Genomic DNA, 12,466 nt, shown 5'->3' with positions numbered 1-12,466 from the left:
CAAATACAAACAAAAATCCATCAAAAATCAATCCATCTGAACTAAGACCAGAGGCAGAAAATGCAGGCCCATGACTAACATCTTCCATTTCTTTCTCCTCTTTGCCTGATGAAGAAGCCAGTATGACTTTGAAAGCTTGCAACATGTCATTGTGCATTTTGCTTACGGCCCAGTGAAGGTATCATTGTTTGGATGTTATTAAAAACCCATCAGTGATACAATAAAGGTATCACTGATGGATTTCTGCCTAACTGTCATGGTTGGTGTGTATGTGTGTGTGTGTGTATATATATATAAATTTAGAGACCTTCTGTGTGTAAGGTACATACTGTATATACTCATGTATAAGTCTAAAAATTTTGCCAAAAATTTGACCCCAAAAAGCTGGATTGACTTATCCATAGGTCAATGTAAGTAGTGTGTTTTAATTCTTCTCCTTCTCTGAGTAGAGTGGCAAAAGGTAAGAGCTTAGTTCATCCTGGGAGCAGCCAAAAGTAGCACCAACCACCTCTACTCTTTCCACCATGATGCTGCTCCTGGCCTTTTTTTGACTGCTTCAGTGAGAAAATGGCAGAGGTGGCACACTTTGGTGCTTCCCCTCAAAACAGTGCCAAGAGGAATTGGTCTTAGAAGGATCTGAATAAGACATGTCTGTATGAAGACAGTAAACTTTGTCCTTGACATCCTTTGTCGCATGCCCCTAAGTGTTATCCTTGACCTATCCATGAGTCATGTCAAAATCTACAATTTTGGCCCTAAAACCTGCCCTCGACTTATACGTGAAGTCGACTTATAGTCGAGTATATACAGTATAGCCTACATTTCCCTTGTGTTTTGGGCCAGTCGCCATAAGCTGAAAACGACTTGAAGAAGAAGGCACACAGCAGCAGCAGCAACAAGAAGAACTTTAAAGGAATTTAAACTTCTAAATTTTAATAATGTAATGTTTTTAATTGTCTGAGTTGTTTCTTTTAAACTTGTATCTTGCCTGTTTTATAGTGTTTTAACTTGGACTGTTTCAAGCCGCCTTGGGTCCCTGTACTCACTGGGAGGAAGGTGGGATATATAAACAAACAAACAAAATAATGATAATAATGATGATGTTATAGCTGTATTGAACTGCAATATTTCTGCAGCGCGGCTGCTGCCCCACTTCCTTTCCCCTCAGTGGCCCTAAAAACACACACCTCAGAAATAATAATCCAGTCTGAGACCTCTTTAACTGCCCTGGGCTGAGGGCTAGGGAATTGTGGGAACTGTAGTTTTGTAAGACATTGAGCCTTCTCTGTCAGAGAGAGAGAGAGAGAGAGCGCTTTGGGCGCCACAATAAAACTACAATTCCCAGGATTCCCTAGCACTGAGCCAGGACAGTTAAATCGGTCTCAAACTGGATTATGATTTTGGGAACTCTGCTCCATCCGAAGAGCCCCATTTATCCCTTCCTTGCCTCCCCTCTCTCTCACAAGGCCTACTTTTCTTGGCAGCAGGAGGAGGAGGAGGAGGGTTGTTTACTCTCTCTCTCTCTCTCTCCAAATGCCAAAGCCTGGATACAAGAAGAAGGTCCACACTTCTCTGGTTTCCCTCTTTCGGAGGAGGAGGAGGAGGCAGGGAGGGAGGGAGGCAGGCGAAGGTGGGGCAGCAGGAAGGCGGCTGCTTCCTCTGCTTCTTCCCCGAGGCAAGGCGGGCACTGAGGACCCAGGGCTTCGGAGGAGAAGGAGAAGAAGGCAGAGCCTCCCAGGAGCTGGAGCAGTGGCCCCGAGGGGAGAAGCCGAGCCAGGCCTAGCCGAGGAAGAGGAAGAGGGGGCCCCTAAGGTAAGGAAGGAAGGAAGGAAGGAAGGAAGGAAGGAGTGGGAAGGGCCTTCCTGACCGCCAAGGAAAGGGAGGAGGAGGAGGAGGAGGACCTCCCAGCCAAAATGGAGGACCCTGCTTGCCTCATACACACACTTCTCTACACTGATGGGGAGGACTGTTTTGGGATCCCTCCCGGGCAGGGAATAAAAGCTTATATCGTGTTCAAAATGGAGGATGGTTTTAGGGATCCCTCCTTGGCAGGAATAAACGATATATATATATATATATATATATGGATATAAATGCATGGTTCTTAGGGAATAAAATCTTGAAACACTAAGTATATAAATGCATGGTTCTTAGTGCTGCCCAAAATAGAGGAGGGTTTAGGGATCCCTCACTTGCAGGGAATAAAGGATTTCTGTATAAGACTTATATAGAAAGTATATCACTGCATGGTTCTTAGTCCTGCCCAGAATGGAGGACGTTTTTGGACAGAGAAGGTGGAAACGGAGGACAGGTCCTGGAGGAGGAGGAGGAGGTGTGTGTGCCTCTCCTCCTCCTCCTCCTCCAAGGAGGGCCTTCCAGGAAAAGGGAGGGAGGACCTAAGTTCCAGGGGTCCCCAAAGTCTGCCTTTTAATTTTGGACCATCTCCCAGAAGCCTCAGCCATGTTGGCCAGGACTCTGGGACCCTGGGAGCTGGAGTCCAAAGCCCCTTAAAGAGCACAGGACCACTCACCCCAAATGCTCCTAGGAATGTAAATCCGTGCTCAGGATGGAGGGCATTCCAGGAAAAGGGAGGGGAGGACCTGACCCAACAAATAAGCTCAGAACACTCCTAGAAAATGTTAAACCTGTGCTTCTTAGCCGAGCTTTTTGGAATCCTCCTTGGACAGGGAAGTTTGAAATGTAGGACTTGTCCAGGAAAAGGAGGACCACCACCTCTGGTCAGCCTGCGGGCAGAAAAGGTTCCCAGATCTTGGTCCACTTCTCTCTCTCTTATTTCTAGGCTTCTTTGGGCCCTCTGCTTGGCAGTCAAGATCATCAGGTGAGAGGGAGCCTGGCTGGATCCAAGAGCATCTTCTGTCCAGCCAGGTTGTGAAAGTCACTAGGTCAGGTATCACAGCAACCAAGGCAAGGGTGCTTCAGACCATGGGCAAAGTGTTGCATCCTTACCAAGTAACCTCAGAGATAGGCCCAGCTGGAGCCCTTCCTTTCTTTGTTTGGGAATCACATCCACAGTGATAAAAGAAAGATAGACTGCACCTGTAGGGTTTAATGAGCTTCCTGGGCCAGGCTTTGTGGGTCATGAAGTGACATCAGCTTGTTTCCAAAGACCTAGTCAGCTTGGTTTGGAAAATCAGTATGCCAAGGGATCCTGCAGTACATTTGAGATTAACTGAAAGAAGGAAGTTGGTAGTATGAGCTTTCCTGGACTTGAGCCTACTTCCTCAGATGTATCTTGGAGACTAGCAGAAAAACAGAAATTGGTAGCATGAGCTTTTGTAGACTTGAGCCTACTTTCCCAGATGCATCTTTGATACTAATTGAAAGACAGAAGTTTTCCTGGATTCGATACATCAGAGGAAAGAGGCTCAAGTCTAGGAAAGCTCAGGCTACCAACTTCTGTCTTTCAATTAGTATCAAACGTGCTGCAAGATCCAGACTTGTTTCCATTCATTATTTTTTATTACTGTATTTCTTACTCATAGGTAGGGGATGAAGTGGTTGCTGGGTTTTTATGGCTCAGGAATCACAGTAACTTGGCAGGTACTGCGTAGGGTGAATTCAGAGACATAGTTTGGACATTATCATTCTAGTATATCAGTATGCAAAGGGATCTTGACACACCTCTGAATTTTGGCAGAGGCTGGATGGGTAGGGTACCATTTCTTGTTCTGTCTCAGCATAACATCTTGGTCTGGCTCTGAATGGAAGCTAGAAGGACTTTTAAAAGTTTGGCTGTAGTTGCTGTTTTCATTCTGGGGCACATGTAACATAGTGTGGGGGGGGGGAGCCTCAAGAGTATTGAGTGTGGACATGGAGGGCTTCCTCTACAAAACCAGTAATCCTTGGAGAGGTATATGCCATCACATGTATGCCCTTCCAGGCTCATTAGAAAAAGCCAGAAGGGGACTGGCCAAGTGGGGAGTGTGAGTGGTCAGTGCCTCACTAAAACAAGGCAGAGTTCTCACATGCCTAAGGAGGAAGTTATAAAGCCATTGCTAAAAAGGTCCTCCCTAGATCCCACCATATTAGATAACTACCGGCTAGTCTCAAACCTTCTATTTTTGAGCAAGATACTGGAGCACAGGGTGACCTCCCAGCTCCAAAGGTTTCTGAATGAGATGGATTATCTCGATCTGTTTCAATCTGACTATGCAACAGAGATGGCTTGGGTTGCCTTGGTGGATGACCTACACTGGGAGCTGGACAAGAGAAATGTGTGTCCCTTTTGGTTCTGCTGGACCTCTCAGCTGCTTTCAATTTTACTGCAACAACACTCTGTGTGGGATTGCCTTTGTAGAGGGTTTAGAAAGTTCAGCTAGTCCCAAGATCTGCAGCCTCTCAGTGGCTTTCAGTACCCTCAACCATGGTGTACATCTGGATTGCCTTCCTAGGATGGGGTTTGGAGGCACTGTTGTGCAGTGGCTTCCTTTCTTTTTGGATGAACCCAGGAAATGGTGTTGAGGGGCTCCTGCTTGACCCATTGGCTATTGGGCTTGGCCATTGGCCTGTGGCGTTCCTCAGGGCTCAGAACTAGCCCATGCTATTTAATACATAAATGAAACTACTGCAAGAGGTCATCTGGAGTTGGTGGTCTAGAGCCATCACCCAAATCTTTTCCACCTTAATCCAAGGAAGATCCTTTTGTCCTGAACAAGTGTTTGTCAGTAATATGGACTTTATAAGGAGAACAAATTGAAACTTAATCCTGACAAGACAGAGGTGCTTGAAAGGTAGTTCAGGAAATAGGGATTCAGACTACTGGATGATGTTATACTCCCCCTGAAGATGTTGGTCTGCAGCTTGGGTGTGTTCCTGGATTCAACCCCAAGCTTGGAAGCCGAGGAGCCTCAGCGGCCAAACCGCGCGACTCCTCCGTGCAGCAAAAAGAAGCTGCAAAAAGCGGCTTTTTGCGGCGCGGGAATGACACCGCAAGGCACCAATGCTGCACTTGCGGTGACATTACCGTGCCACGACGTGCGGACGCTAAGCATCCGCTACATCAAGATGGCAGTGCCCATGCAGAATGGGCGCCACCATTTTGTACGTGCTTGGCACATACTAGGGTTGGGGGCATCCGGAAAGGATGCCCTTTTCTAACCCCAGTATGTGCCGTGCACGTACTTTTGGCCTGTGCAGAATGGGCCTTGGACTGTGTATAATGTACTGGATTTTTAAAACTCTTCTTATGGTTTCTATTTTAATTGTTTTGATTTTAAATTTTGATAGTTTAATTTCTTCTTAACTTGTGTCTGCTGGGCATTTTTAATTATGATAGTTTTAACTGTGGTAAGCCAGTTTGAGTCCCAAACTGGGGGAAAGGGAGGATATTATTAATGATAATAATGCTAAATAGTTCTCACAGATCTGGGACTGGGAATGGATTCACTATTAATTCATAGCAGGAGAGCTTTATCACTTCTCATGTTAGCAAAAATAGTTTCCTTCCTTGCCCAGCCCCTTTTGAGTGCCTCCTCAATTTAATAATAGAGCACTATAAAGTATACAACATGGCCTGCCTCGTGGTTTGAGCATTGAATTAGGATACAGGGAAACCAGGGTTCGAATTCTGGCTTGCCCATGGAAACCCACTGGGTGACCTTGGGCAAGTCGCACTCTCTAGGCCTCAGAGGCCAACCCCCATTGCAAACCTCTTCTGAACAAATCTGGCAAAGAAAATCACATGATAAGTTTGCCTTAGGGACTCCATAAGTCAGAAATGACTTGACAGCACACAACAACAACAACAACAACAACAACAGAGAACACAGTATGAGGCAGTGCTTCTCAAATTATCTTATGTGGGAAACTAGTTCTGCCCTCTGCTCCTTCTGCCATGGATTGGTACCATATTTGTCCTTTTTGGCTACAGTTGTTTCTATCATAGAAAGTAATCAGGGACTAGTAGCTAATGGCTCATGGGCTGGTACAGTTTGAGCATCACTTTGTTGTTGTGTGCCTTCAAGTCATTTCTGACTTTATAGTAACCCTAAAGTGACCCTATTATGGAGTTTTCTAGGGCTGAAAGTGTGTGACTTTCCAAAGGTCACCCAGTGGGCTTTCATGGCTAAGCAGGGAATCAAACCATGATCTCTAGAGTCATAGTCCAATGCTCAAACCACTGCTTCTTCTTGTTGTTTTTGTTGTTGTGTACCTTCAAGTAATTTCTGACTTATGATGACCCTAAGGTGAACTTTTTTTTTTGTGGGGCTCATTGGCAGACACAGTTTGAACGTCTCTTGTTTGTTGTTGGGTGCCTTCAAGTCATTTTGACTTTTGATCATCCTGTCGTAGGGATTTCTGAGGCTGAGAATGTGTGATTCACCCAGGGTCACACAGTGAGTGGCTTCCATGGCTGAGTGGGGAATCAAACCCTAGTCTCTAGAGTTGTAGTCAAATGCTCAAAGCACTCCATCACACTGGTATAGGGAGTTTATCCAGCTACCTCTTTTCTAAGAAAGAAACCTTTGGAAGAAAGTTCCCTACAGCAGTGTTCTGTGTTGTGAAATCTTTTATGCCAACTTGTATACACTAGGTTAGTGTATCTATTTAAAAAAAATATTATGAATGTACACTCACTAAGTAGTGAGAGTAATACACAGAAGAACAGGGTGGACACTACCATTAGCCAGAGCAAGGTTGACTGAAGCAGTAGATGTTTGGATGTAGGGAGCAACAGTGAAATGTGGAAGGACAGAGCTGTGTGTGTGCACCACACCTGCTGTGTGTCTTCTGAGCTAGTCTGTTGGCTGTGTTGAAGACTAGAGTGCCACTCCAGTTGGTCTTTATACTGTATGTGAATTTTTTGTTTGGTTTTGTGCCTTCAAGTCGTTTCTGACTTATGGCAACCCTAAGGTGAACCTATAATGGTTTTTTGGGGGGCAGGCTTTGCTCAGAGGAACGAATCCCCAGAGGAGGCTGAGAGAATCTGACTTGCCCAAGGTCACCCAGTGGGTTCCATGGCGAAGTGGGGAATTGAACCCTGGTCTCCAGAGACGTAGTAAAACACTCAAACCATTAAGCCATGCTGGACTTGTGTGTGTGTGTGTGTGTGTGTGTGTGAGAGAGAGAGAGAGAACTCTATAAACTGCTGAAAAAAGGATTCGTGTTTTTTACTGGAGTATCCTGAAGATGTGCATTATCGAATGTGTGGCTGTCAGTCCAGTTTGCATGGCTGTGCATTTTCAGCAGAGGGAGGGTGAATTGATGCAAATTTGCATAAGAAACTGAAGACAATTAAGTGTTGATATGGATGTGTGAAAATCTGCAGCAATTCACATAATACACTTATGTGTGGACTAGCCCAGAGGCTGTCAAACTTTGGGCATAGCATGAGGCTGTGTGACTCATTGGGAAAGACAGTAATGTTTGGTAAAGTGGAAGGGACTGGGAAAAGACAGAGATGGCACTACAGATGGATTGACTGAATCAATGAAGCCACAGCCTTGAGTTTGCAAGTCTTGAGCAAGGCAGTTGATTACCAGGGATTTTGAAGGTCTCTCATTCATAGGATCACCATAGGTCCAAGGTGACTTGATGACAAATAACACCAACAAAGGCAATACCTTGTCTTTTGCCACAGGCAGCAAAATGGCTTGGTTGGGCCCTAAGAATAGAAATTACCATTTAGATCATGGTGGGCATTTGTGGCAGGGAATCTGTGGGCCACAAAAACTGATCAAAATGGAAAAAAGAAAAGAAAACAGAAATGAATGAAAGTTTTGATTTTGAACAAAAGTTATTTTTTGAAGTTTAACAATACAGTTAGAGGGAGGAGACCTGTAACCTATTTAAAAGATGACTTTCTATTCCTGGAGGCTTCCAGGGGAAGTAATTCACCCCTATTGATTTTTTGGCCAGGAAGCAAGATAGTCTGGAGAGACTGGAGGAATCAAGGGCCACAGAAACTCAGTGTGTGTGTGTGTGTGTGTGTACTTTGCCCACCCCTGACTTAGATGCTCTCTTGGCAATTGGGATAACTTTCACCTTACTCATCCTATAGTGAAAAGGGTTTTTGTAGGCAGCTGTTTTCATAAGGAGACAGGCATCGTTTTACTTTGTTCAAACAGGTGCCAGGATCAGTTATAACGTTCTAGTCCATTTCTAAGGGAACAGAGGAATGAAGTCTCACTTTTTAAAACCCTACATTTTCAGAAATCTTTTGAGAGACAGTATTTTTTGCCTTCCTAATAACAGCTTTGAAAAACATCAGTTTTGTGTGCTTTATGTAATTCTGAACACTGTTCAATTCTCTTTAGGCCTCATTCTGAGTTTATTTTATAATTGATACATGGTTCTAAATTGTCTTTAATAGGAAGGTCATATTGTACATTAGAGTAAGAACGGTCTCTTCTTCCATTCTTACTGTAGTGTAAGAATACACTTGTTCCCACTGATTAGAATAGTGTAGTTATAGTATTTTCATATTTATCCCTTAGGCTTGGATTAAGACAATGGTATGTAAACAAAGTTTACAAATACATGCATATCTAAGTTACTCCTCCAACACAGTAATTTTCTTTATTTCAAGAACCTTTCTATCTAGAAATTAACTTAAACAGTATTGGTTTTACATTGAGTTATATCCAACATGACTGCTTAGATAGGTGATCAGGGACTATTCAGAGCTGATTTGGGGGGGGGGGGGGACATGGGGGAAGAAGGGAAAGAAGATTCCTGCTGTACAAACAGATGTTTCTTTAACTATCTGGTATCTTAGGCGTTGCTTCCTTAGCCTGAATGATACGAAACTTCCAAATGGAGAAACTTCCATGGGTCTGGGGCACTTTATGAAACATCATCTTGTACAAAGATGGTATAGTTCTGACTTGTTCGTGGGTATTAGGACCATGGGTTCTCTGCTAGTTTCGGATGGAATTGTAGGTGTAAACCTATTCTGTTGGTACAGCCTAGTTGAAAAGGTGTTAGGATGAGTGCCTCGCAAATAACTGAATTATGACTTCAGTTCAGTGTTTATAAAACAGAGAGTAGCCCATTTAGCTGTTTACGTCAGTATCGTCTCTTGGCTGTGCCAAACTACATTGTTGTAAAGGCTAAAAAAATTATTATGGTTGCCATGGGGATGCTGCTAAAAATGATAATCTTGTGACAATCTGTATCTTGGCCTCAGCCTGCACAGACGTGAGTTTCCCCACGCCATACACCCATAGCCTCCAAGAGCATGGGACTCAGTTGCTACAGTGTGTGAGGTAAGCAGTTGTATGGTGAGAGTAAAAAATGGAGTCAGTCATTGCAGGGGGATTGTTTTCAGTTGTATTCTTGTGGTTGCTGTAATACGTGCTCTTGCCTTAAGTTCTAGCTTCTGTTGTATGATTGAGCTCCTGCCCCTACATGCATCGCAGAAGCTGTCCAACTGGAACACTGAGGTGGTAGTGATGGTACTGCTGCATCTCCAGTTACCATGGTGTTGATGAGTGAGGTCAGTCAGTTGGCAAGAAGGAAAAGTATTGTCACGTCACTGTGGCGATGGGGCAGTGTTACTTGTCCCCACACAAGCCACAGATGATCCAGGACAGGGAGTGGGAGTACAGAGGGTTTACCTGTATATATAGCTAAAGGAAGGCAAGCCAAAGTTGGTTCCTATGCACCTCACGGTGTATTTGAATGGCTGAAGCATGGATGTTCACACATGTATGGGGTAGGAGTGAGAAATGGTGAGTAAACCCCCTCTCCTCTTCGGCCAGAGGCCTTGGGGAGCAAAGGTTGAAGCTACAATCTTGAGATTGTGATGACATCAAGTGTGGTGTTATTTGAAGATGGAATTGGATTATAATCAATTACTTGGCTGCTTCAATATCTTACTCTATGGCAGTTGCTATTATTTGGAGAGTCAGTCCTTTATAGGTTTTAACCAAGCAGTAAGTACAAAATTGCCATGCTTTAACAAACATCTTGTAATTTCAGAGTTGGAGGAGCAGGAGGGACTGCTCAGCCTATACAGTGGGCCCTTGGTATTTGCTAGAGTTTCATTTGAGGACAGCCCCCCTCTGCCTCTGTGGATACCAAAATCCAGGGATGCTCAAGTCTCATTGTATACAATGGCATAATAAAATCGTGTCCCTTACATAAAATAGCAAAATCAAGATTTTCTTTTTGGAATTGATGTATTTTTGAAACATTTTCAAGCTGTGGATAGTTGAATCTGTGGATAAAAACTTTGTCGATATGCAGGACCAACTGTGTGTGTGTGTGTGTGTGTGTGTGTGCCTTCAAGGCACCTGTTTTGACCCATTAATTTCACAGGGTTTTCTTAGGCTCAGAAGTAGTTTGGCCATTTCCTTCCTCTGAAATATAGCTTTTACAGCACCTGTTATTTTTTGATGGTCTCCCATCCAAATACTAACCAGAGGTGACCCTGCTTTGCTTCCAAGATCAAATGGGATCTGGTACCTTTAGCATATTTAGGCCGGTTTGTAGGCAAGATTGAAGGTGATGAAGTGTGTATTCAGTTAAAGCCAGCAACTAAATGTGTTGAAATAGACAGCATACAGCTGGTTATTGGATTCCACAGTGTGTTTTATATATTATGGCTAATTTAAGTTTACACTTTCCAGATAGGTGGACTATTCAAAACATGGCACATAACAGCTTTTCATGTCAGTCAGTAAGGCTGTCCTTATCGTTATTTTTAAACGAATGCTTAGAACTGAGTTTGAACCCATATGCTTTTACAGAAATGGACCTTATGTTATCCCTTGAGGAGAAAGTTTTATGTTACCACAGACATATTGGTTACCTAACAGCTGCCTCCTTGTGCCCTTTGCTGCTTGAAATCTTTCCTTTTGACAGGATGAGATCCCCCCCCCCCCCCCATGTACCTAAGCTTTTCAGAGATCTGCCCAATTAATGTGGAATCCTTTTTGCTAAGGTTTCTGGGGTGCTGAAAAATTCCACTGTTCCTAGTTGTTTGTTAACTTCAGTGCACCCTCCCTCCATATGATGGGAATTCTCCAGCAGTCTATTTTTTAGTTTTATGAATCATCCACTATTAATGATCAATGCTGGCAACAGGCTGCCATGTTAATATTTCTGTGATATTTGTACAACAAGCAGGTGAGGAACAGTTAATACTTTTATAATCACGGGCCATCTTTTTCTGACTTGTGAAAGATCACAGATGTCATACAGTACCTGGCCCTAGTGATTATTTTTCCCCATTCTCTGTGTCCATAAATTTTGCATTCAGCCAAGGCAATATCCCTCTATGATAATAGACACTAGTATATTAATTCGTTGTTGTTGTTGTGTGCTTTCAAGTTGTTTCCAGCTTATGGCGACCCTAAGGTGAACCTATCATGGGGTTTTCTTTGCAAGTTTTTTGGGAGGGGACTTGCTATTGCCATCCACTGAGGTTGAGATAATGTGACTTACCCAAGATCACCCAGTGGGTTTAGGTGACAGAGACAGGATTCGAACCCTAGTCTCCAGAGTCACAGTCCAATGCTCCCTGTGCTGGCTATATCACTGGTGGCTCCCAAATCCTGCAGCCATTCCCTGTTGTTTAAAACTTGGCCATGGTGACAGATACTGAATATATTGGTACTGATGATATCTTCAAGCTATTAGAAGGGGGCATATATATGCCACAGGATATATCCCAGTCTAACTTGAGCCCCCTATTCAGCAGTTGGTTCTAGAAAAGCCATATGTTTAACAGCTAATGACACAAATAGCATCTTGTTCAGTTTGGCTTAGACTGGAACACTTGTGACATTACATCTTGCATATTGCTGTACAGTATGTTGAAAGTCCAGGAGCAAGGTAAACAACTTCACCCATACTGTAACATGCTTACAACAAGCAGGCACTGTAAATTTCATTTTGTTACGCTTGATCTGTTGGTTATGCTTAGCAAGTAAGGTCAGGTTTCAGTTATTGAATACGTAGTATTTCTATGGAAGCTTTATAGAAGGCACTTATTGTGGATATATTTTATGTTATTCTATGCTGTACCATCTTTCTTTAGATCCAAGACAGATTATCACTGTCGTAACAACAAAAAATGATAGAAAATTTATTGCACTCTTGGGAGAAATAAAACAAGCATAAATGCTATACAACAAACCTCTTCTCCTTTATTTGAAAATCAGTTCAGAGGTGTGTGTGTAGTTGTTTACTTTAGATGAGAGTCCATGTTATGATCTTGGGGCAGCAGCTGTGAAAACCCCACTTATTATTATAGCTTATTTATATAGCGCTGTAGATTTGCACAGCGCTGTACATACAAATAATAAAATCGATAAAAATGAAACCTGCCAATGGCATACATTCTACAAAATACATATAAAACAATAGGTAATAATACAGGATAGAATTAGATAAAATAAGCAGGCAACAATTATTGTGTGACACTCCATCCATCCATGTTGGTATGTATTTTCTTTTATTGATGGTAATGGGAAGAGGTGGACATTTATACCAGTTTAAA

The 12,466-nt window shown here is 43.2% G+C and overlaps 1 protein-coding gene across 3 annotated transcripts in view; it reads left to right on the top strand.

The window, feature by feature from the left end:
- The first annotated feature begins 1,552 nt into the window (after nucleotides 1–1,552).
- Nucleotides 1,553–12,466, top strand: part of GPD2 (glycerol-3-phosphate dehydrogenase 2) — a 136,142-nt gene continuing 125,228 nt past the window's right edge. For 2 of the 3 annotated variants that reach the window (XM_089519991.1, XM_089519992.1), the window contains exon 1: nucleotides 1,553–1,812. The gene's annotated coding sequence lies outside the window, so the exon portion shown is untranslated. Of the gene's footprint in view, nucleotides 1,813–9,153; nucleotides 9,228–12,466 lie in introns of those variants that run through there. The other variant, XM_089519993.1, reaches the window with a different exon arrangement.

The sequence above is a fragment of the Sceloporus occidentalis genome, unplaced genomic scaffold (assembly GCF_023333645.1).
Source record: "Sceloporus occidentalis isolate IW3139 unplaced genomic scaffold, rSceOcc1.0.p SCAF_4, whole genome shotgun sequence".
In the NCBI taxonomy this organism is placed as follows: domain Eukaryota; kingdom Metazoa; phylum Chordata; class Lepidosauria; order Squamata; family Phrynosomatidae; genus Sceloporus; species Sceloporus occidentalis.
The sequence above is the reverse complement of the archived record's forward strand: the minus strand, read 5'-3'. Positions and strand labels throughout refer to the sequence as shown.